Source organism: Octopus bimaculoides, chromosome 18 (assembly GCF_046866305.1).
Source record: "Octopus bimaculoides isolate indiv1 chromosome 18, ASM4686630v1, whole genome shotgun sequence".
NCBI lineage: Eukaryota > Metazoa > Mollusca > Cephalopoda > Octopoda > Octopodidae > Octopus > Octopus bimaculoides.
This window is the reverse complement of record NC_142945.1, coordinates 42,581,214-42,606,213: the sequence shown is the minus strand read 5'-3', so window position 1 is coordinate 42,606,213 and position 25,000 is coordinate 42,581,214. Positions and strand designations below refer to the sequence as shown.

The 25,000-nt window shown below is 32.7% G+C and overlaps 1 long non-coding RNA gene across 3 annotated transcripts in view; it reads left to right on the top strand.

Moving 5' to 3' along the window:
- Positions 1 to 25,000, top strand: part of LOC128249818 (uncharacterized) — a 508,354-nt gene that overhangs the window by 199,245 nt on the left and 284,109 nt on the right. The gene's annotated exons all lie outside the window — the stretch shown is intronic.

The window sequence follows — 25,000 nt, the reverse complement described above, 5'->3', positions numbered from 1 at the left end:
TTTTATTGGCTTATATTATTATTATCGTTATTTACTCTTTTACTTTTCTACATGTTTTAGTCATTTGATGCGCGTGCGTATGTGTGCGCTCGCGCATGTGCGTGTGTGTGTATGTATGGGCTTGTGTGTGTGTGTTTGACTGTCTCCTAAATTTATGTAGCTCGGTTTCTCGGATCTAATGAACCGTTACATTATATCTAATAATTATAAGTTCATTCGTTTTATTATGCTACCCGCACTTATTAGCAAGAATGATTTTATTGTTTCCTTTAGAAGATAATTATCAGCTGGTTTCTTTGGTCTTGTTTGATCTCTATAGTAACTACCAGTCACTCTATTTTGTCAATTATTCCCAATCTTATTATAGATCCATGTTTAATACTTCATTGAACTGCGTTGTGAACAACGATTATATGTTTCAAAGTTACAATATTTGTAGAGAAGATTTATTTTATCGATGACAGTTTTATGTACACAATTTGCAATTTAAAAATTGCCATTGAATATGAATAATTTACAATGTAAAAGTGAGAATTTGGGGAAAAATTAAAGTTAAATATTTGGAATTTTTTTTATTACTTATTTCAAAGTGAAATTTGAGATGTAAAATGTAGTTAACATAATCAATATGAAACGAACAGAATGAATAGGAAATAGCAAGAAAATTATAAATTATGATGCAGTTTACTAATGATAAATTTAACGATATTTAGTTTACACATTCAATGACGACAAAAATATTGATAAGAAATATCGTATAAAAACAGTGTAAAATATTGATCGAAATACAAGAAATAATGTGCATGTATTAAGAAATACTTACAGATATCTATATATATATAGACACATGAATGCGGAAATTCGTGTACAGTTAATATATACATAAATGGCATTGGTAACTGATAATATTCATGTTGGTGCATCATTAATATATACGTCGTATATAAATATTGATAGTGTGTAAATTTCAAATAAATGCACAATAAATATAAAGAATAGCATATTAATTATAATGCGGACTGAAGATAAAAGATGTAGTAATTTTTGTGGGTATAACACAGACCATTGTGGTCGAAGTTTTAACGAAATTTGAGAGTGCGAATACATGCGAAGGAAGGTGTGATGCAGTGTATCAGAAAAAAAATTTTGATGTTACTATCAAGAGATATTATAGGTTTATAGATTTTGTTTTATAACTTTCATGTCTTTAAATACTGTTAGTTTATTACAGGCTCTTTAAAATGTTATGATTTGGTTGTACAAATTTCAATGGTATCGTTTGTAGACGGTTATTCATTTCCATACTTTGTTATTATAGTCCACTTTCCATTTATTATCATGGTAGGTCGTTTTTTCAGTTCCCATATAAATGTAGACAAACAAGCACCATAATAATGGTGTATAGCAACGTTATAAAGTTTGTCTATATAATGATTATAGCATCCTTTTAAAATGGTCTTTGGTATAATAGAATCGTGCGTGTGTGTGGGTGCTTATATGCGTGTGCGGTTGAGTGGTAAAAAGCTTCCTTCCCGATCCCATACTTTTGGTTTAAGTCCCATAGCATGATACGTCGAGCAAATGTCTTCTTCGACAGCCTCGTGTAGACCAGAACATTGTGAGTACATCTGGTATAAAGAAATTGAGAGAATCAGTTCCTATGCATATACATGTGTGTGCGCGCGCGTTTGTGTTTGTTTCATTGTCTTAAATCACCATTTGACAGCCGGTGCTGGCTTCTTTACGTCCCTGTAACTTAGCAGTTCGGGAAAAGAAGACGATCATAACGTCCTCTGTACTTTTTCTTTTTTTTTCGCTGAAAAATTGTTTACATACACATGTGCATTTTCTAGTTAGAATAAGGAAAACATGCATATTAATTATATCACATACTTATGCATAAGTGATACGTATCTCAATAAATGATTTGTCAAAATAAAGAATAGAAAATCTTGGGGCAAAAACTAACTCAATAATAAGTTTAACCGGTTATGTAATTGTAAAAGTCGCCCAAATATCCACTAGACAACCAAAACGTAAGAAAATACGTAGTTTATAAATGTTCAGTAACAACAGAAGAATGCACCTACTAGTATGTAGGTGCTTGCGAAGCTACTTTTAACACAAGATAATGTAATGCGTTTCTTAGTTTAAAGTTGGCAAAAAAGCAAACTTCACTTTTGTAGGTAAATTTGCATGAAGACTTAAAGAGCAGAATATTGAGTATGATATTCAGCATAATAGGGGAAACTAAAAGACAACTTATTCTTCGAAGAGACACTGCATATATTTACAGTTAACATATTAAATATGAAAACGAATTAAGATTAATTCATACATATTTAGTTAGAAGACCCTTTAAAAGCATAAATAAACGAAGTAATCTTTTGTAAACCCTAATATAAGTACTTTGGTTTGACTGCATCGGTCGAGTATATTTCGTATATTTAACTCAACTATTTAGTAGACATATCAATATTTATTTTATTTCATTTTTATATCAATTTTTTTCTCATAAGAATAATGTAAAATATTGTTATTTCTACGATGTTGTAGCTGGTATCATTATTATTATTATTATTATTTTTATTATTATTATTATTATTATTATTATTATTATTATTATTATTATTATTATTATTATTATTATTATTATCATTATTATTGTTGTTGTCATTATTATTATTGTTGCTGTTGTCGCTGTCGTTGTTGATGTTGTTGTTGTTGTTGTTATATTGTTATTATTATTATTATTATTATTATTATTATTATTATTATTATTATTATTATTATTATTATTATTATTATTATTATTATTATTATTATTATTATTATTATTATTTTTAAGGCGGCAAGCTGGCAGAAACTTTAGCACGCAGGGAGAAATGCTAAGCGTCATTTTGTCTGCCGCTATGTTCTGAGTTCAAATTCTTCCGTGGTGGACTTTGCTTGTCATCCTTTCGGGGTCTATAAATTAAGTACCAGATACACAATGGGTTCGATGTAATCGAATTGCCCCCACCCCAACATTTCAGGCCTTGTACCTATAGTAAAATGGATTATTATTATTATTATTTAATATCTTTGATTCTAGAATTAGATTGCTTAAATATGAGTTTTAAATGTTTCTACTTTGATTTGTTATCTTGTCATATAGTTTTCGTAATTGATCCTTATCATATTAAATCTATTTCAATTTTGAATATTAATTCTTTCCAAGAAAAAAATATTCTTTTAACATACTACATCAGTTATTTTTCTTTAAAGTTCTCATTAACTCTTTGTGTCTCTTACTACTTATAGTTTATATTTAGCTTCAAAACTAATCAAATGTCATTTCCATTACGACCTACATAATTAACTACTGAATAGCTTCGGTCTTCCTACCTCATCTGTCAATTCAATGTGTCAGTAATTGTTTAAATAGACTTGGAATTTTTTTCATAAACATTCAAGTTGATGGGTGAGATTTAGGAAACTAAGAGCATATTTATACTTCTGGCATGATCTAATAAATAGTTTTCCTATGAACGTTTGCTAAAATAACTCTCTGACGTCTTCCACTGGTCAAATATTGTTAGTGTTTCTACCATTTAACCTCTTTAAATTGTTCTCTAATCTAAGCAGTGTGGTAGAGTTTTGATAAGAATAGGATAGCGTTAGACTTCTTTGTCTCGGTAGAACATTAGGTGGTCAAATATGCGATTAATATGCGTGTCCACTGAGTTGCAGAATTGTGAAATGCCGACCTGTCTCAATCTCTGAAACCTGAGAATGTGAGTTGAGATTGTATAATTTTTCAGACAAATATAGTTTGTCAGTGGACAGTTTAGCTTAATGGTAAAGCGCTTGACCGGTAATCACAGAGATGTGAGTTCGAGTCTCATGGCTGGACGCTGACAAATTTTTCTGCAACATAAGGATTATTTATCCTATTCATGCTGTTCAGCATTATTCTGCGTTTGCGAATACATTATATATATATATATATATATATATATATATATATATATATATATACTGGATGAATAGCATGCCATTGCCGGTCAATTTTTACAATAGAATGTCTTATATAATTTTGTTTTCCTTATTCCATGCCTTCCTCAACAAATAGGCCTCTTGATCTGGTCAGATTTGTGCATACCCTACAAAAGTAATGAGATACAGTTATAGGACGTCTCTCACACATACACACACAACCACACACACGCACACATGCACACACACACACACACACACATTTACAAACGTACACACAAGTAATCACGAGCAAAAGAACTTTGTTGAGGATTATTTCCTTTGAAAATAATTTACATGTCAGTTCGATCGTTTCACATGAATGTATTCACTAACGTTTATTAAAACTTCAGATCTTATAACTTTGTTCATCATCCTCCTAATGATTTTGCTGTGATTTTGTGATAGATAGATACCAGGCAGAAAATGCCAGCTTCTAAATCGTGTTTTCTGATCAGGTAAAACTGATTAAGCTATAAACCTCAGGAACATTTTTCTGCATCTTTTCTGGAAGAAATAAATGATTAAATCGGAAGATTATTTCAATATACCAAATTTGGAAATTTTGACGTAATTTAAAATTTCACAATATGTGACAACAGCAGAGAAGACCCTACAAAAGTAGAGTGACAGACAGTTATAGAACCTGACACACACACATACACACAGAAACACACACACATGCACACACACTTACAAATGGACAGACAGGTAACCACCAGTATATAATGGTGCATAGTAGAACATCAGTATGTATGTATGTACGTATGTATGTATATCTATGTATGTAGGTGTATCTATATATGTGTCTGTGTCTGTGGGTGAATTTTTATTTCCGAAGGACAGCAGAAAAGACACTTAGACCCTCTCTCCCTGATGCTACGTATTCCTCACATCCACCTTTTCTTCCCTTCCTCAGCGTTTTGGAAGTTAGTTATATGTATGTTCATGCGTGTGAGTGTATGTTTGTGTGTATGCATGTATCAATGTATTTACGAAAGTGTGTATACAGCGTCGCCTGTATATCGGCGTGACGACAGCTGCATTAACATTACTGTCCTACTGCCACTCCGTATTTGTCGCTTACACAAAGCTGTTCTCCCTGCCCTGATTTGAGCTACACACATTATGCCTGCATATTTCCCTCACACAAACGTTCTTTGCACCCTTTTCATTTTATAAAATAATAGTACAATCACCTAGGGTACCCATTATACATTTCTATTGAAATCCAGTTAACCTATAATTGAATTGGATGTTAGTTTAACATGTATGCAAAATTTCGTCAATATTTGTTCACTGGTGAAGGAGCAAGATGGTAACAAACAGATCGACAGACCGAAATATGAGACCGACAGAATAAGCACCGGGCTTTAGAAAGTAAGCACTGCTGTGAAGTTCTTCGATGATCACACAATTTAAAGTGGTGCCCCAGTATGGCTTTAGTGCAAAAACTGAACTATGTAAAGTACAAAAGATTTCTGAGAGATTTAATGACAATAGGGTGTTTTAGTGAGATAAGTATCCTTCATGTCGTGTTGTGAAAGAGTAACGGAAAAGAAAACAAAACAAAAAGCAAAATAGAAATTCAAATTGTTACATGTGGGAGGACAACTAATACGTGTAATTTGTGAGGATCATCTAAAATATGAAGCAAAGTCGGCTGTCAGTAATATACAATTACAGAAGATTGATATAAGAAAAATAATGAAAACCATGGCGTTTCAGTCTTTGAACAGTTTATATCGTGAATGTATAATGATCGGTTTGTGTACAAATGATTGAATACAAAAGGGCGGGTATTCTTACGGATATTTCGACAGAAAGATTACAATGTAGAACCAATGAATGGCGCTTAATCACATAAAAACATCGATAACGTCAATCAAGGAATTGTCAGAATGATGAGCGATATTAGCAACATACCAACAGCGTATTGCTCTAATACTTAGATGATGTAATATACGTGTACATGTGTGTGGATATGCATGTGTAAGTGTATGTATGCACTTGTATGTATATATATACATATATACATATAAGTGTATATATATCTGTATAAATATATGTTTATATATATAAGCAGATATATATATATATAAATGTATATATATATATATATATATATATATATATATATATATATATATATATATATATATATATATATAACTATATATAAATATATATATATAGACATATATGTATATATATGTATAAGCATACATATATATATAAATATATGTATATGTATGCATATATATATATGTATACATATATATATATATATATATATATATATATATATATATATATATATATATATATATATATGGTGAGAGACACACGTCAGAGAGGGTAGAAGAGAGAGAAATTCAAGAACAAGACGAATAGACACGGAAAACGACAGAAGTCAGACAGTTGCAGCCAATGGAGAACTATCTAGGGAAACACAAATATTGAGCGGTGTTCCACAAGGAGCTGTTCTGGGGCCACTACTGTTCATAGTGGCCCTTCTGGACATGCCCACTGTCACTCAGAGAGCCACTGTCACTAGCTATGCTGATGACACAAAGATATCTCAAGCAATAAAGAATCCTGATGATATTGTAAGCCTGCAGAATGACCTAAATGCAATATATGAGTGGGCAGAGCAAAATAATATGCAGTTCAATGCAAAAAAATTTCAAGTACTGCGCTACAAGACCACAAATACCTCCCAACTGGCATACACGGGACCTGGAGGTACTGCAATCCCAGAACCACAAACAGTAAGAGATCTGGGCATCAACATGTGTAGTGATGCATCATTTCACATGCACATTGTCAAGTTGACAGCAATGTGCAGGCAACTGGCAGGGTGGATACTGAGGACATTCCGTACAAGGGATCAAAAAGTCATGTTGACTCTATGGAAGACATTTGTTCTGAGCCGCCTAGACTATTGCTCTCAGTTGTGGTCACCACACAGTGTTAAGCGGACAGCAGAACTCGAGGCAATTCAGCGGCACTATACAAAAAAGATCGCCACAGTCCAACAGATGAACTACAGGGAGCGACTGAAGGCACTAGGTCTCTACTCCCTGGAGCGCAGGCGGGAGAGATATGTAATAATATACATATGGAAAATACTAGAAGGACTGGTGCCAAACTTTGGCATCAAGTACTACAGGAATGCCCGTACGGGTCGCCACTGCATGGTGCCAAAGGTACCGTCCACTGCATCTCACATAAGAACGAGATACTGCAGAAGCCTCGGTTTCAGAGGACCTCAGCTCTTCAATGCCCTGCCAAAACATTTGAGAGACGTGCAAGACATGGATACGGAGGTCTTCAAGACAAAACTTGACGCTTTCCTCTCCACGATACCAGACGAACCAATGGCTCGTAATGAGACGCAGTTTAGGGCAGCGATGTCAAATTCTTTCATACACCAGATATGCCATCAAAACTCTTGATTGGACCATAACAGGTGGGAGAGAAGAGCCATGCAAGGAACGTGAAGAGAGCACAGCATAAAGACGGAAAATCACGGTGGTGCACCAGCATGACCGCAGCCACTTGGCTGAAACCCATAAATAAATAAATTAAAAAAAAAAGTAAATGAATATGAATATATTAGATTGAAGCTGGGGGAAGATTTTTGAGGGAGAAATAGCAGTAAAAACTATAAGGCTTTGAGCATACCTTTTAGTCGTATGGAGGAAAAAAATTGCAACGAGGAAGGAGTGGATAGTGCGGTGAAGAGCAAATATTTCCTTATATGGCGTGACTATTCGTCCGGTAATTTATTTTACCCAAAGCCAAGTACTTGTAAATAGATTTCATAGAGGGAAACAGAAAGAAACCCATCATAAATATATATATGTATGTGTGTGTGTGTGTGTGAACTTAAGTGTGTCTTTGTCTGTGATTGTCGCCCCACCATCGCTTGACAACCGATGCTGGTGTGTATACCACCACGTAACCTAGATGTTCGTAATAGAGACCTCTAATATAAGTACTAGGCTTGCAAGGAATAAGTTCTGTGGTTGATTTCTTCGACTAAAACCTTTTAAGGCGGTGCTCCAGCATGGCCGGAGTCAAATAGCTGAAGCAAGTAAAAGGATAAAATAATGCATACATATCATATGCATAATAATCTTATCTACTCAAGGCACGAAATTTTAGGGGAGGGCGCCGGTTGATTAGATCTACCTTAGTACGAAACTAGTACTTAATTTACAGACCCCGAAAGGATGAAAGGCAAAGTCGACCTCGGCGTAATTTGAACTCAGAACTTACAGACAGCCGAAATACTGCTGAGCATTTCTGCCAGCTCGCCGCCTTACAATAAAGTAACAATAATAATATAAGAGTGTGTATGTGTGTGTGGTTTTGTGTGTGTGTGGAACTGTGCGTGTGGTTTACAAAGGGCTATTAAATACAAGACAATGGCGCCACATTTTTCCTGTCTGTATCAGTTTTTCACCCTTCTCCCTCCCGGTCTCTTTATCTCCTATGTATATCAGATACTTATCGGCCTCTCACTTCTTTCATTACCACGCATGCGTACACTGATACTCAAGCCATTTACGTTTAGCGATAATAAAGTTGGATTAAATAATAACGATATGTCTATAATATACGTGATTTCTTTTGTTGATGTATTTATGGGGCGAAATTATTCATTCTCTCTCTCTCTCTCTCTCTCTCTATATATATATATATATATATATATATATATATATATATATATATATATATATATATATATATATATATATATATATATATATATATATATATATATATCTAAGTATATATTTTTATGCATGTGTATGTATATATATATATATGTATATATATACTGATAGGTTCAGAGATACATAGGTATGTTCATATACACATATAACATAAATATGTATATGTATAAATTTTATATATATATATATATATAGATATATACACAAATGTATATATGTATGTATTCGTATATATATATATATATATACGTATGTATATCATCATCATCATCTTCTTCTTCATCATCAACTTCTTGTTCTTGTTCTTCTTCTCCTTCCTCGTCATCATCATCATCCTCTTCTTCATCTTCTTCGTCTTCTTTTTTCTTCTTCCTCTTCTTCATCATCATCATCATCATCATCATCTTCTTCTACTTTTTCTGCTTCGTCTTCTTTTTCTTCATATTATATATATATATCTGTATATGTTTTATATATGTTATCTATCTGTTCAACTTTGTATAGATAGATACATGTATACATACATAGATAAACATATATAGATATATACATAAATATGTGTATTTTTATTTATGTATACGCACGCACAGCCATATGTATATATGTATATATACATATATATATATATATATACACTCACACATATATATGTATATATACATACGTATATATATATATATATATATATATACGAATACATACATATATACATTTGTGTATATATCTATATATATATATATATATAAAATTTATACATATATATATTTGTTATATGTGTATATGAACATACCTATGTATCTCTGAACCTATCAGTATATATATATATATATATATATATATATATATATATACATATATATATATATATATATATATATATATATATATATATATATATATATATATATATATATATATGCATATGCACACACACACGCACTCCCGTGTGTGTATGTGTGTTTGTATAGCTGTCTAATGAAAGAGAGCCGTCATTGGCTAACAACCTCAACAGAGGCTTACATTACATATTAACGACATTTAATTGTTTCCATTCTGTCTAGTGTTTGTCTTCCTTCGTCCCGATGATATCTGTTTGTGTTTCGAGGGAAGTTTATTGTATCAAACTTGATTAAGTAAGGCTTGTTATAACAGGTCTTCTTCCTATCACAGACACGATCAAGCACATTCAGTTGCAAATAGAAGCAATTACTCTTTCTAATTCTTCTTCCTTGTTTTTTCTTCCACTTTTCTATCTTCTGTTTCCCCTTTCTTCTTCTTCTTCTTCTTCTTCTTCTTCTTCTTCTTCTTCTTCTTCTTCTTCTTCTTCATCATCATCTTCTTCTTTTTCTTCTTCTTCTTCTTCTTCTTCTTCTTCTTCTTCTTCTTCTTCTTCTTCTTCTTCTTCTTCTTCCTCATCCTCATCATCTTCTTCTTCTTCAGCTTCCTCATCATCATCATCCTCTTCTTCGTCTTCTTCTTCATCTTCTTCGTCTTCTTCTTCATCTTCTTCGTCTTCTTCTATTTTCTTCTTCGTCTTCTTCTTCATCATCAACTTCTTGTTCTTGTTCTTCTTCTCCTTCCTCATCATCATCATCATCCTCTTCTTCATCTTCTTCGTCTTCTTTTTTCTTCTTCCTCTTCTTCATCATCATCATCATCATCATCATCATCTTCTACTTTTTCTGCTTCGTCTTCTTTTTCTTCTTCCTATTCTTCTTCCTCATCATCATCATCATCTCCTTCCTCTCCTTCCTCCTCCTCCTCCTCCTCCTCCTCCTCATCTTCTTCTTTTACTTCCTCATCATCATCATCATCTTCTTCTTCATCATCAACTTCTTGTTCTTGTTCTTCTTCTCCTTCCTCGTCATCATCATCATCCTCCTCTTCTTCATCTTCTTCGTCTTCTTTTTTCTACTTCCTCTTCTTCATCATCATCATCATCATCATCATCTTCTTCTACTTTTTCTGCTTCGTCTTCTTTTTCTTCTTCTCCTTCTTCATCATCATCATCATCTTCTACTTTTTCTTCCTCCTCATCATCATCATCTTCTTCATAATCATCATCATCTTCTTCTTCTCCTTCCTCCTCCTCCTCTTCCTCCTCCTCCACTTCCTCCTCCTCCTCTTTGATCCAATCCTTTACACCTCAGTATTATTCTACCGCTTTTTCTTCATTCTCTTTCGCTTTTATTCTCTTGTTTTTTTTTTGTTTGTTTGTTATTTTCTCCATCATTTCTTTGTTCATTGTTCTTCTGTTTTTTATTTATTTATTTTTGTTTTGTCCTCCGACTTCTTTTCCACTTTATCATTACCATCACCGTATCTTCATTGTTGTCACCATCATTCTCATCATCACCCCATCATCACCTCCATCATCAACAGATTCTCGCCTTTTCTACTTTTCCCCTTCCTCCTCCTTCGGCATCTACTTCTCATTTGTCACCGATGTCATTGTTACTTCTCTTCCTTATTCTTCCTGTCCTCTAATGACGTTAATTAACCAGCAAGAAATAGCATAGATATTTTCTGCTTTTTCAATATTATTTCAGTATCTCACGAAGGTACAGTTTTCAGATCGACCACTGAAAGTATTTGATTCTTGCTTTGTAAATATATTTAATTCTTTATTGCCCACAAGGGGTTAAACATAGAGGGGTACAAACAAGGACAGACAAAGGGACACAATCGATTACATTGACCCCAGTGCGTAACTGGTATTTATTTAATCGACCCCGAAAGGATGAAAGGCAAAGTCGACCTCGGCGGAATTTGAACTCAGAACGTAACTGCAGGCGAAATACTGTTGAGCATTTCGCCTGCCGTACTAACGATTCTGCCAGCTCACCGCTTTAGAAATATATTGTTTTCTACTCTAGGCACAAGGCCCGAAATTTGGGGGAGGGTGCCAGTCGATTAGATCGACTCCAGTACGTAAGTGGTACTTAATTTTTCGACCCCGAAAGGATGAAAGGCAAAGTTGACCTCGGTGGAATTTGAACTCAGAACGTAGCGACAGGCGAAATACCGTTAAGCGTTACACCTGGCGTACTAACGATTCAGCCTTAGAAATACATTAACGAAATATACTCTCTCTTTACTCTTTTACTTGTTTCAGTCTTTTGACTGTGGCCATGCTGGAGCACCGTCTTTTAGTCGAGCAAATCGACCCCAAGACTTATTCTTTAGTAGCCTAGTACTTATTCTATCGATCTCTTTTGCCGAACCGTTAAGTTACGGGGACATAAACACACCAGTACCGGTTGTCAAGCGATGTTGGGGGGACAAACACACACATACAAACATACACACACACATACATATATATATATATATATATATATATATATATACATATATACGACGGGATTCTTTCAGTTTCCATCTACCAAATCCACTCACAAGGCTTTGGTCGGCCCGAGACCATGTGGTTGGTAAGCTAAATATATGTAATATATGTATTATATATGTAATATATGTAATATATGTAAATATATTGATGAAATATATGTAAAATGTACTAAAATTTGGAAAATAGTCTTTTTTAAAAAACGTCATTATGTATATACGTGTTTGCTTCATGCAGCAGAATTTTTTTTTTTTTTCTGCAGTTAATATTGATAAAATGTTGACCAGATGTACACGTTTCCCGTTTTAAAAACGTTACTGTATCATGGTTTTTAAGAAAAACATACAAATTGTATGTAGCATTGAGAGAAGTCTAGCTGCTATTTCTAGCTGGTCGTTTTGGTGTTCATTGATTGGCTGTGTGTGTTTCAAGACATCTATTTATCTAACGACGGGAAAGTGAGAGGATCGATAGGAATGACTCAGATAACAGTATATAAACAAGATATGAGTTGATCTTCAGGGTTAACTCAGTACAGCCTATGACACACGCATCAACATTTGTAAGAAATACTACACATCATGAGGAGGAGGGGGCAATGAATGTACAGCTAAGTGGACTAGCAACCTGCTAGAAATAGCGGATAAATATCTTCATTTACTGGCTGTTGTTTTAAAACAGGATGTTTTGAGTAATGTGGACTAGGCTTCGCTCCAGTAAACGCAAACGATGAGATGGTCACCACTGGAATGATTTTTATGCACCACCCTGCTCGATTAGAAGCGACTTGGTGTCAAACAACGACAGAAATTACCTCTACTTCCGGAGAAGGGAGGCAAATAGCTTGGGAACAATTATACCAACTCCAGGTGTGAGGGAAGACAATCTCAGAAATCAAATAATTTTCAAAATTACCATGCCATTCGACAACAGACATTCTGCAACGTCGGCTAAGACTTCGAATATTCACAGGAGATAATATGCCACACCGTAGTTTTACAACTAAATGCTGAATATACAAATATAGTAACAAGTGGTTATAAGTATTAAATAGTATTGCTTGGAAAAGTATACGCTAACGAGATCTTAAAAGGTGAAGAATTATCAAATTACCAAGTTCTGAATATGTAGTGTCTTTGTATCGATCTACGCATGCTTTGCATCTGCACATGCATTTCTTGTTATTTTATAGCCAGTACTGATTATCTTACGAGGTTTTTATCCGAGACACCTGATGCAAACAACAATGAGATCGAAGATCAAAAGACGGTTAATGGGTGTATATGCCATATTTCAGGAGTTCTTTCTCCTTCATCAGCACCCATCCAACACATTAATCACCTTCAGACACATTGTTTAAATAGGCTCTAAAAATAGCGGTGTAACATTATTGGATACACCAATGTAACATATTAAACACATTCCTGGAAGTTGGTACGTAAATTTTAATGACCTACAGGGAGACCGTATTTCGTTATGCAACCATAATATATTACAGACTGTATTAACCGTTTTTATAAATCAATACTCTGTTCTACTGTGTTAGCAGTGCTATTACATCTCTTGTTAAAGTTATCTCTACAGATTTTCTATAAAAATTATAGCTAGCACTGATTTCGTTACGAAACAACCGCAAGTCTTCGCCTTGATTTTTTTACCGGTCTCACTAGTTCACAGTCGTGGATTATGACTTTAAGTTTTTTCGATCCCGGAAGATTGAAAGGCTAATTACCTTCGAAAAGAACTGGACTCGGAATCACAGCGTGAAACATTTTATTCAACCCTTTCACAACTCCGCAATTTCTGAAAGTTAATCTTTGGTGCAAAGAAAGAATCTATAAGCAATTAACGCTCAATGATGGGGGGGGGGAGGGGTCTAGAGTAAAGACAATTCTTATGTAAATTGCATATGAGGCAATAATGATATTTGAAACGTAAAAACAGTTTCAGCAAAACCCTCAGATTCGCTGTTCTTGATAAGAGTTTTGGACAGCATCCCGTCAAAAAAGTACCAGTGCGAACCAAACTTGTAATCAAGAAAAAATACAGCATCTTATTAGCTTAGGGAAAACATTATTTTCCCTTACCTAACATAACCATCACTATACCAATAAGCGTATATATACGAAAGGGCTTTCTGCCGTAGCGTGTATATCATTTGAGAGTATTTTTTAAAGATTTAATGAAATGCTGATTATAATAACAGTTGAAGTAAAATGGAATATAAGCTACATAATATTGATGTTAGCTAGATTAAGAGAATCATCTGGAGAGATTAATTTTAAATTTATGTTTTTGGTAAATATTGAAAATTAAATCTACGAAAAATTAATCTGTTTGGGGAAGTCGTGCAATATGAAACAGTCTTTTTAAATACTTAAAGAGAGAAAATGTCTGAGCTAACAAAGTTTAGGAAAAATGGAGGTATTTCTTAAAGTGCTTAATTTTAATTTCATATACATAATATACATACATACATGTACAGAAAACAACACAAACATATATACGGATGTATGTATATATGTGTATAGGTATAGATATATGTATACATATACACACACGCGCACACGCACACACACACACACACACACACACACACACACACACACACACACATATATATATATATATATATATATATATATATATATATACATATATATATATATATATAGAGAGAGAGAGAGAGAGAGATAATATACATACATACATGTACACATATATATAGATAATATACATACGTACATGTACACACATATATACGTATACAAACATGTATGTATATATTTATAGTTATATTTATACATATGTATATATATATATATATATATTATGCATATACCTATATACATATATATATATGTATGTGCGTGTATGGCGCGTGAGTGTGTGTCTGTATCTGTGTGTCAGTGTGTCTGTTTATAAAGATACATACTTGTAAGATGCATCTACATACATATACATAATATATATTGACGGGGAATAAAAAATTCCATATAACATGAAATTGTAACATTAATCACTACTGTCTAAGACGTCAGTATCACAAGCGAAAACAGTCGATTATGTACATACTTTATACATCTATATATATATATATATATATATATATATATATATATATATATATATATATATATATATATATATATACATATATAAAATCCAACATAAAATGCCTGTGCACTTTCCCTCTTTTATATTTCACATACGCACACAAACACCCACACACACACACACACACACACACACACGCACACAAACGTATATATATATATATATATATATATATATATATATATATATATATATATATATATATATATATATATATTATTTATCTCCTTCATGCTTCTTTGTTAAAAATAATTTACTACATATTTCTGGTCTTATCTAACCTCTTATTATGTCAACTCCTTAAAAATCTCGCGCATAAGAACATATTTTCAAAACTAGACTCGAAAATGCCATACTTCTTTGAGATAATAATTAACATGTTACACTTGCTTACAGAAAACTCTGGCTTCAACCTCAAGGGCAGGTTTGACTTTCTTCGACCCAAGATCTCTTTATTTTTAACTCAATATAATCTATATATGATATTTTCTTATCATTATTTACTTTGAGTTCAGCCGTTGAAAGAACTAATTCACTCAAAGTTACTGAATTCTCAACAAACATACAATCATATATATAAGGAAGTATATAAGAACAGCGTCAACAACAGCAGTAAAAACACCCAATAGATCATCTGAGAATATCATATGCCGTTGTCTGGCGTGATACACAGAAGGCAGGATTAAATTAGAAGCAGAACACTGGTTAACTGGAGACTGTATAAGTGTCAAAGTGATTTACTCCAAACGAAAGAACATATAAAACGTATCAGCTATTTAACAATGTCTGTAAGCAGAGATTCTATTGACTACGAACAGATCCTACTCCTAGAACAAAACATGTCATAAAGTACCAACTTTATGAATTTCTGGGGTATATCCCATAACTTTATGCCACTATTTGTTCTACTAGAGTAAAAATCTATTAAACGGAGAGCGACAGCATCTTGAGACTGATCTTCAAAATGTTACAAAGGATAATAATATAATTCGTATTGAGAGATACTGTGGTATGAGTGGGTGTATGGTTAAAAAGTACGCTTCCCAACCACCTGTTTCTTTTTACATTCAGTCAATCTCCACAGCATCTTGGACAAATGTTTTTATCACATTTCATGCATTGTGAATGAATCGAATTTAAGAAAGGGAAATTGTGTGGCAGAATGCCGTGTGTGTGTTTATATTTGTGTGTGTGTGTATGCGTGAGTGTATGCGCGCGTGTGCGTGTTTGCAATTGGTTTACCATCAATGCTTGACAACAGGTGTCTTTTTAATTCTTGAATTTAGACGTTTAATAGTTACACTGATGGCCCAAATACGAATTTTTAAATGATTACTGGGTACCAGCATGGTCGCAGTTCATTGATCTAAACCAATAAAAGAAGATAGTAACCATATACAAGAATATACATTCATGGATAGAGTATGGAAAACGTCACCCACTTGGCAAGTGGATGTGAGAGCCTTGCGCAAAAAGAATACAAGCCGAGCTTCTTTTAGCCTCTGTCTAGCAAATCCACTCAGAGTGTTTTAGTCGGTCTGCAGCTATAGTAAAAGACACTTGCCCAAGGTGTCAAGCCGTGGGACTGAACCTAGAACCAATTGATCGGGAAGAAAACTTCGTATCACACAGCCACTATAGAAAGAGCAACTTGAATTCTCTGAGATTATATTCCATCAGTAGGACAATTTTGACTTAATGTAATTTAAGATAACCTTCTCATAAAATCAAATCTAAAATGTTTGCAGTTGAAATATCTTTCATCAGAAGTCTGCTATAAGACGGAGGTGGTTTTCATGGCTCGAAACAGCAAGAACAACAATAACTACAACAACAACAACAACTTCAACAACGTGAATAATAACAACAACGACGTCGACGACCACAACAACATCAGCATCATGAGTATATTTATACACAGACGGACGTGTTGTCGACCCTATTTTCATGTTAGTTAGAGCTAGACTGTAGGTGAACAGTCAAAATATGTTTTTGCGAAATTGGATACAGTGTAAATATTATCTCATCGGGAATTAGGATTATTGATCTTGGTTCAATATTTCATCTCTTTGTTGAAAACACATATGTATGTATTTCAGTGTGTATGCAAATGAGTGTATGTGTGTGTGTGCGTGTGTACGCGTGTGTGTGTCTATAAAGATAAATATGAATATCTAGATATGATCATAAGGTGAATATATGTGCGTGGCTATGTACGTGTCTGCGTGTGTAGTGATGTCTGTGTGTGTATATATGTATATATATATATATATATATATATATATATATATATATATATATATATATATATATATATATATATATGTGTGTGTGTGTGTGTGTGTGTGTGTGTGTGTGTGTGTGTGCGTGTGTATATATATATATGTAGTGAATATAAATAAAATATGTATGTATACAAACATTCACATAGGCGCGCGTTCGCCTATATAAATGCTTTTATATGTATGTATTTGAGTGCTTGTGTGTGTGCCTGTGTGTGTTTGTGTTTGTGTGTGTCTGGGTGCGTGTGGTGTGTGTACAACACACAGCAAGAAAACAAGATTGAGTGCGATTCGCCTATTTAAAAGATCTAATCCTTATACAGAAAGAAGAGAAACAAATAAATGAAACACAAACATATATATGTTTATGTGTGTGTGTGTGTATGTATGTATATATATATGGGAGAATATACAAAAAATAACAACAGACGAGGACAGGTGGTGTAAATAACAAAAGTATATATTAGTATGACGCTCGGGAATACGGAAAGTCTTTGACGTTTCGAGCTACGCTCTTCAACAGAAAGAATACGGAGACAAGGAGAAAAACACGGAGAAAAAAAATTGAATAGTGTTCAGTCAACGGTCAATCATAATAATGGCCGATCATAACAATGACTGACCGGAACTTAGAAATTCTTATTTCAGGAGAGCTAAGAAAGGGGGAGATAACAAACGGTGACATATATATATATATATATATATATATATATATATATATATATATATATATATATATATGTATATATATGTATGTATATATATATAGATGTATATATAGACGTGAATGTATATATGTATAATATGCATATGGGTATATGTTTATATATATATATATATATATATATATATATATATATATATATATATATATATATATATATATATATATACATAAATTGCATATATATATTTATACATACACACATATATATGTATATATATATATGTATGTATTATATATATGCATTTATATATGTATTGTATGTACTGTATGTGTATTTTTACTTTCCCGCAAAATCCACGAACTCACAAAAAATTCAGTTCGCCCAGCACGAAGATGAAGAAGTGTAATTAATGTACCATCTATAAACTGTGTATGTGTGAAAAACGTCTGATAGGTTGGGCATGAGTATGAAAACTTATTAAAAGCCTCGATTCGTGTAAAAGATGTCTGCGAGACGTCTTGTTTACGCCGCAATATCAAAATTGCTCGCATAGCTGTGCTTTAATGTATACGTAAATAAAATGCGTATATATATATTTGTAATTGTATCTTACTCACAAATATATATATATATATATATATATATATATATATATATATATATATATATATATATATATATATATATATATGCATGTGTACGTAAGTTTGTGTATTGGTATAGGAATCTACGTGCTTCTAAAACGAATTATACACATACATGCTTGATATATATATGTGGGTTGGCGAACCAGCCGTCTACCAACCTCGGCTTTCCACCAATAGCCTCGAGCTCGGCAAAGGGTTTGACTAATATGGAAAGAAAACAGACAAACAGAATTATATGTGCCTATAACCCTGGAAAAAATTATACATTAGAACACCAACATGCATATCACATATACCATCCCCACAGTAGCACCACACTTAATAACGCTCACATTTCCCACAAACACTTCAAGATGGCACATACCGGCGGCGTTACGGCAGATCCAAACAAGGAACATAACTCCTAACCAAGTACCCTGATCATTATTCGTTTCTCCATCTTTTTTTACAGCAACCGCAAACCGGGTGGTGTCCATTCACCTCCGAATATAAAAAGCACTGGCCATATTCCTTTCCATTTCGGCTAACTAGCATGAGACCAAGGTTATATAATTGGATTGTTACTTAACACTCCAGTGCACTCCTGGAGCGAAACCGATTGGTAAGATCAGCCGTGATAGATAAATAATACGAATAATATACCCACTCTATTGACAGATATATGAGGGCACCTTTTCCTTGATTAATGGACACTTAGACGACTCACGTACGCACGTAAACACTGCCACAGACTGGCACGACTTATGTTTGATATACATACATACATACATACATACATACATACATACATATATGTGTGTGTGTGTGTGTGTGTGTGTATGTGTGCGTGTCTGAGTATTATGTATATATATATATGTCTGTGTGTGTATATATATATATATATATATATATATATATATATATATATATATATATATATATATATATATATATATATATATATATATATATATATATTTCGTATACTTGATATTGCTTGGCGAACAGTACTGAAAGAAGTAAAGTATATGACCATGCCGCGCGATTGGCACATGTCTTTAATATAAAGAAGATGATCAATCAATATCTTACGTTAAGAGTAGCGTGCAGAGCTTCAATGTTCCTTGAAAAACAAAATATTTCTTATCACAACATCCAGAATTATAGACTTACTCAATGACAATTTACAATATACAAATACAATGTTTTAAATCTAACGTGAAAGTAGCCGGGGATCCCTTAACGACAACATAAGCTTCATTTACTAAAGTGATTTCTGTCGATCTATAGCTAGCTGAGTGTCAATTATTATTTCCCAGTTTCAGTTAGCTAGGAAACATATTTCACCTAGAGTTTACCTGCTCCATGCCCACAATCTGAATTTTTATTCGCATACGTAGAAATCCTAGTTCCTAACTCTGGACTATAAAATAACTTTGCTACTTTTAGAAATTTTATATGGGAAAAATTTACAACCTTCTACGCCAGTAAGCTAAGTGTTCCTGATAGGAGTCTTTCTTTTATTCCTTTTACGGACTGCGCGAAGGTTATTAACTTCCTATACCTGGATATTTGGATCTTACATTAGCAAATCCTTATATATATATATATATATATATATATATATATATATATATATATATATATATATATATATATATATATATATATATATATATATATATATATATATATATTGATATATGTATGTATTTAAAATGTGTGTACGTATATATACACACACATATATATAGACACATACACATGTACATATATATATATATATATATATATATATATATATATATATATATATATATATGTACACATGTATACATGTAGTATCACAAACATCTTAAATGCAGTCACAGTGATGGATTCATAAAGTTGACCACTGTGACACCTATCGAACGTGGTTTGTTAACATTCAGTCATGCAAACCACGGGCTAAATACCATTTTCATCAGTCTCTGGAGAGGTCAGAACAGGTCGCGAGAATGCCACTTGTGAGCCATTATTAGTACAAAGCAATTTTAATATTTTCATCCTCATAATCGCGCATGTCATGTGCGGAGCATTTCTTATGAAAGTGTATCTACGTTAGTCTTTTAATCAAATACTTAGCTTAGGCAGCAAACACCACTTTCCAGTATGCTTGTCGTATACCTATATCACGAGATAGTAATGTGTTCTGTGTGTGTGTGTGCGTGTGCGTGAGATTGAGCTTTTGTTTTAAAAGGAGGTTGTATATTTACATTAAAAACAGAACGAGCAGGAATACAATTTATATACAAATTTGTAATGCAGAAATACAATACGGTGGTATGTATTTAAGTAACAAAGATTCTTACAAAATCTGGTCTCGTTTACTACTCTAAGGAACTTGATTCTTTGACAAATTCCCAAAAGAATAAAATAATAAAATAATAACTTGAAACTATCAATCAATCTTTCGTTTCCCTCTCTCTATTTATCTTTTCTCTTTGTCTATCTATTTCACACACACATACACTATTCATATATATATATATATTTATATATATATATATATATATATATATATATATATATATATATATATATATATATATATATATATATATATATATATATATATATATGTATATATATATATGTATGTATATATATATATATATATATATATATATATATATATATATATGTATATATATATATATATATATATATATATATATATATATATATATATATATATATATATATATATATATATTCTGACGTGACTATCTTTCTATCTATCTATCTATCTATCTGTCTATCTATCTATCTATCTTTCTATCTATTTATCTATCTGTCTTCCTCCATCTTTCTATCTATACCTCTGTCCTGGCCTCTACTTCACTGCTATACCCTTCTGTCCCTTCCTCCTTGTTCCACTTCCTCCCTCCACCATCCTCTCTATCTATTTATCTATCTGTCTTCCTCTATCTTCCTATCTACCCTTCTGTCCTGGCCTCTACTTCACTGCTTCTGTCCCTTCCTCCTTGTTCCATTTCCTCCCTCCACCATCCTCTCTGCTCTCGTGTGACCTGTGGTCAGCTTTCTTTTCACTCCAGCCGCTGTGAAGGCAAGACGAACTACTAGCGTTCTACCTCAGATTTGCGTTTGGCCGTACGGCTTTTGAATGTTGTTTTCACTGTCCATTTTTTCCTGTCTTGGTTTGTGTTTGCCACCTTGGAATCCTCTGTGTAGTTGGTTGATCCACTACTCAGGAAGAGACTATTCTAGAGTACGTCCTGTCTGGTCTTCGAAACGTCTAGATAGAATAGAGACAGCTGATGAAGGGATATTCCAAGGGGCTTTCCGTTTTCCTATGTGTTCGTTCCGTTGTCTGTAGTTTATTGTTCTAACGTCCTGTACCCTGATATGCATGTATATACACATGTAGATGTAAGTATGTACATATATGTGTGTATACATGTATATATATTCTTTGTATTATTACATTATTGAACGCACACGTCCTATTTTACAAGTATATATATATATATATATATATATATATATATATATATATACGTACATATATATACATAATATATATGCATGCATTACGTGTATATAATTTGTAATATATAGAATATATTATGTAAGTATATATATATATATATATATATATATATATATATATATATATATATATATATATATATGTATATATATCCATTTAGATACATGCACGCACATATATACATAGAGGGAGAGGGAGAAAGACTAATCTTTTATCTTTCTAACTCTCTCTTAGTGTAGAGATGATATAGTTGTTCATGGGTACATACGTACATACATACATACGTACGTACGTACATAAATACATAAAGTTACGACACACATACATATATATATAGATAGATAGATAGAAAAACAGCTAAACAGACAGACAGACAAACGGACAGGGATGCAGACAGACAGATAGATAGATAGATAGATAGATAGATAGATAGATAGATAGATAGATAGATAGATAGATAGATAAACAGATAAGCAAATAAATGAAGAGGAAGACGCAGTCTCACAGAGAATTGCCGTGCTGAATAAACAACTCATCAATTTGCTTTTCATCTTTTTTTTTCTTATTTATTTTATCTCGTTTTGTTCTGTTTATTATTTTTCTTCATAAAAGCCAACATTGTTCGCTGATCACTTAGCATCATGCAATCAATTTTGTTTTGTTGTTGCAACTCTTGTTGTTGTTTCATCACTTTAGAACGGCAACATTTGATGTTGTTTTTGCACTTATGTTGTTGTTGTTGTTGGTGTTCTTGTTAACATCCTTATTCTTTTTTTTTTTTTGCTGCTTTTCTTCTTCTTGCCATCGTTGTTGATGTTGGTGGTTGTGTCAATAGGCGAGGATCTGGTGGAGACAAGCGTCTTTAAATGAAGATTCCCTCAATGCTCTCTAATCGAAGTTAATGTAGTGGAACGTTTAATGACTGGTTGCAAATATGAAGAATGATAGCAGAACCGCAGGAATGTCTTTGACTAATTCTACAACAAACACATCCTACCATTTGTGGTTGTTAGCTACAAATATGTATTATATATATATATATATATGTATATATATATATATATATATATATATATATATATATATATATATATATATATATATATATATATATATATATAATATATATATATATATATACATGTATATATGTATGTATACATGCATACATATATATATATATACATATATATATATATATATATATATATATATATATATATATATATATATATATATATATATATATGTATATATATATATATTTGTATGTATGTATACATGCATACATGTACATATATATATATATCATAAGTTTGGATGTTGGGTAGGTATGTGTGTCGATATACGCACACACATATACACAAACACATACGTATATATGTATACAGGCTCTATATGTATTTATAAGTATATATATATGTGTGTGTGTATATATATACATATATATATGTATATACACACACACATACACATAAAAACTAACTGCTAACAAACATCGGGATGCGTGGCGTTCAGTTACTCAATAAATGAAAAATGCATTGAATACTAAAAAACGTCTATAGTCGAGCGTGGAATATATTCGATGGTTGTATGACTTTGATAGTACATTGTGTATTCAGTCAGTTATTTATTGAGGTATGCTTAACTGGAGGGACAAATCAGTATCTACTTTGGTAAGTACGTATACGTCAGCGTACATTGTGTGTACACAGTTGCGCAATCCCAGAAGCGTTGGTGTGTTTGCCATCTAAATACCTAATTCTTATGCAATAATTTCAATGTCATGATTAGTGAAGGCGAAACCGGTTGACAAACACAGTACTCTTTCACTTATAAAATATTTTTTTAAATATATTAAACGTTAAAACTACGTAAACTGTGAGCATTTACCTTATTTTATTTTATATATATATATATATATATATAATGCATTACAACTCACCACTTGGGGATAATCGAAATCATCCACCCTGCGTGTATCTTACTGTATGTGTGTGTGTGTGTGTTAGTGCGTACGTGCGTACGTGCGTACGTGCGTGCGCGCGTGCGTTCGTGCGTGGAAGGCTATTTTGTAACTTTGCAGTTCGCAGTTTTAGCTTTTTTGCTGACTATACGGCAAGCAAAATAAAAAATTCCTGACACCCTCCTTCCCGTAGAAGAACAGGTTTCATGTTGAGTTACATGATGTCGCCATTCAATGCAAGCATATTGCAAAGAACAAGTTAGCTTTTGGTTTGCTCTGTGACATATAATACATTCAAATAATAGCAAAGGAATATTTTCATTGTACAGCTTGGAAAAAGTTCAATAACGGCGTTATTTGGAGCTATTTTCGGTATCCAAATGTAGAAAAAGTAGGAAGAGGTTTATTTTGCAAGCTCTTAATATATATATATATATATATATCATTTTTGTACTTGGTTTGCAACATCGTTTTTGTGAATTCGTGTGTTGAAGCATATTTTTGAAGCATATTCTATTGTGTAGGTGGTATCAATCTGTTTTAATGCCTTATTAATTAACACACTCACCGGTTCGATTTTCACTAATTTATTTTTTTTTTCCTTAAATCTTCATTGCTTCTTGTAACCTTTTCAACGTCTATCGCAGAGGCTGCAAGAAGCAACGACAATTTTAGAGAAA